The sequence below is a fragment of the Arachis duranensis genome, chromosome 9 (genome assembly GCF_000817695.3).
Source record: "Arachis duranensis cultivar V14167 chromosome 9, aradu.V14167.gnm2.J7QH, whole genome shotgun sequence".
Lineage (NCBI taxonomy): Eukaryota > Viridiplantae > Streptophyta > Magnoliopsida > Fabales > Fabaceae > Arachis > Arachis duranensis.
Window position 1 is genome coordinate 68,892,951 of NC_029780.3, and position 2,386 is coordinate 68,895,336.

Consider the following 2,386-nt stretch of genomic DNA (forward strand, 5'->3'; position numbering starts at 1 on the left):
GGAAGTGTTGAGTTGTTCCCAATAGTTGTTAGGAGGAAAGTGCATCCCTTGAGGCATCTCAGGGATTTCTTGATGATGAGTTTCCTCATGCATCTCTTGAGAACCGTGGAGGGTCTCTCTTGCTTGCTCCATCCTCTTCTTGGTGATGGGCTTATCCTCTTCAATGAGGATGTCTCCTTCTATGATAACTCCAGCTAAGTAACATAGATGGCAAATAAGGTGAGGAAAAGCTAGCCTTGCCATGTTGGAGGGCTTATCGGCTATTTTGTAGATTTCATGGGAGATGACTTCATGAACTTCTACTTCCTCTCCAATCATGATGCTATGAATCATGATGGCCCGATCTACAGTAACTTCAGATCGGTTGCTAGTGGGAATGATGGAGTGTTGAATGAACTCTAACCATCCTCTAGCTACAGGCTTGAGGTCCAGTCTTCTCAGTTGAACTGGCTTGCCTTTGGAGTCTCTCTTCCATTGAGCTCCTTCCACACATATGTCCATAAGGACTTTGTCCATCCTTTGATTAAACTTGACCCTTCTAGTGTAGGGGCGTTCATCTCCTTGCATCATGGGCAAGTGGAATGCCAACCTCACATTTTTCGGACTAAAATCTAAGTATTTCCCCCGAACCATTGTGAGATAATTCTTTGGACTCGGGTTCACACTTTGATCATGGTTCCTAGTGATCCATGCATTGGCATAGAACTCTTGAACCATTAAAATTCCAACTTGTTGCATGGGGTTGGTTAGGACTTCCCAACCTCTTCTTCGGATTTCATGTCGGATCTCCGGATACTCATTTTTCTTGAGTTTGAAAGGGACCTCAGGGATCACCTTCTTCTTTGCCACAACATTATAGAAGTGGTCTTGATGGCTTTTGGAGATGAATCTTTCAATCTCCCATGACTCGGAGGTGGAAGCTTTTGTCTTCCCTTTTCCTTTTCTAGAGGATTCTCCGGCCTTAGGTGCCATTGATGGTAATGGAAAAACAAAAAGATTATGCTTTGATCACACTAAACTTAAAATATTGCTCGCCCTCGAGCAAAAGAAGAAAGAAGAGAAGAGGAAGAAGAAGAAAATATGGAGGAGAGTGAGGGAAGGTGTTTCGGTCAAGGTGTAGAAGAGGGGGGTTTGTGTTGTGTGAAAATGAAGTAGAATGGAAGGGTATATATAGGGAGGGGAGTGGGTGTAGTTTCGGTCATTTAGGGTGGGTTTGGGTGGGAAAGGTTTTTGAATTTTGAAGGTGGGTGGGGTTTATAGGGAAGAGTGGATGGATGTGAGTGGTGAAGGGGGTAATTGGGAAGAGAGGTTGAGGTGATTGGTGAAGGGTTTTGGGGAAGTGTGTTTATTGGAAAGAGAGGATGAATGTTGAGAAGAGGGGAGAATATGTTAGGTGGGGATCCTGTGGGGTCCACAGATCCTGAGATGATCCTGTGGGGTCCACAGATCCTGAGGTGTCAAGGATTTACATCCCTGCACCAATTAGGCATGTAAAATGCCTTTGCACACCATTCTGGCGTTTAAACGCCGAAGTGATGCACACTCTGGGCGTTCAACGCCCATGTGCAGCATGTTTCTGGCGTGGAACGCCAGTTCCATGCTTGTTACTGGCGTTCAGCGCCAGCTTTCCTCAAGGCACATTCCTGGCGTTCAAACGCCAGGATGTTGCTTGTTTCTGGCGTTCAGCGCCAGAAACATGCTCTGTTATGGCGTTGAACGACAGCCAAATGCACCTTACTGGCGTTTAAATGCCAGTAAGTCCTTCCTCCAGGGTGTGATTTTTCTTCTGCTGTTTTTGATTCTGTTTTTAATTTTAATAATTTTTTCGTGGCTCCACATGATCATGAACCTAATAAAACACAAAATAACAATAAAATAAAATTAAAATTAGATATAAAAAAATTGTGTTGCCTCCCAACAAGCACTTTTTTAGTGTCATTAGCTTGACAGTGGGCTCTCATGGAGCCTCACAGATATTCAAAGCATGAAGAGGGCCACCCAACACCAAACTTAGAGTTTGACTGTGGGGGCTCTTTTTGACTCTGTACTGAGAGAAGCTTTTCAAGCTTCCTCTCCATGGTTGCAGAGGAAGGTCCTTGAGCTTTAAACACAAGGTAGTCCCCATTCAATTGAAGGACTAATTCTCCTCTGTTAACATCAATCATAGCTTCTACTGTGGCTAGGAAGGGTCTTCCAAGGATGATGCATTCATCTTCTTCCTTCCTAGTGTCTAAGATTATGAAATCAGCAGGGATGTAAAGGCCTTCAACCTTTACTAACATGTCTTCTACTAATCCATAAGCTTGTCTTACTGACTTGTCTGCCAATTGAAGTGAGAATAAGGCAGGCTGTACCTCAATGATCCCCAGTTTCTCCATTACAGAGA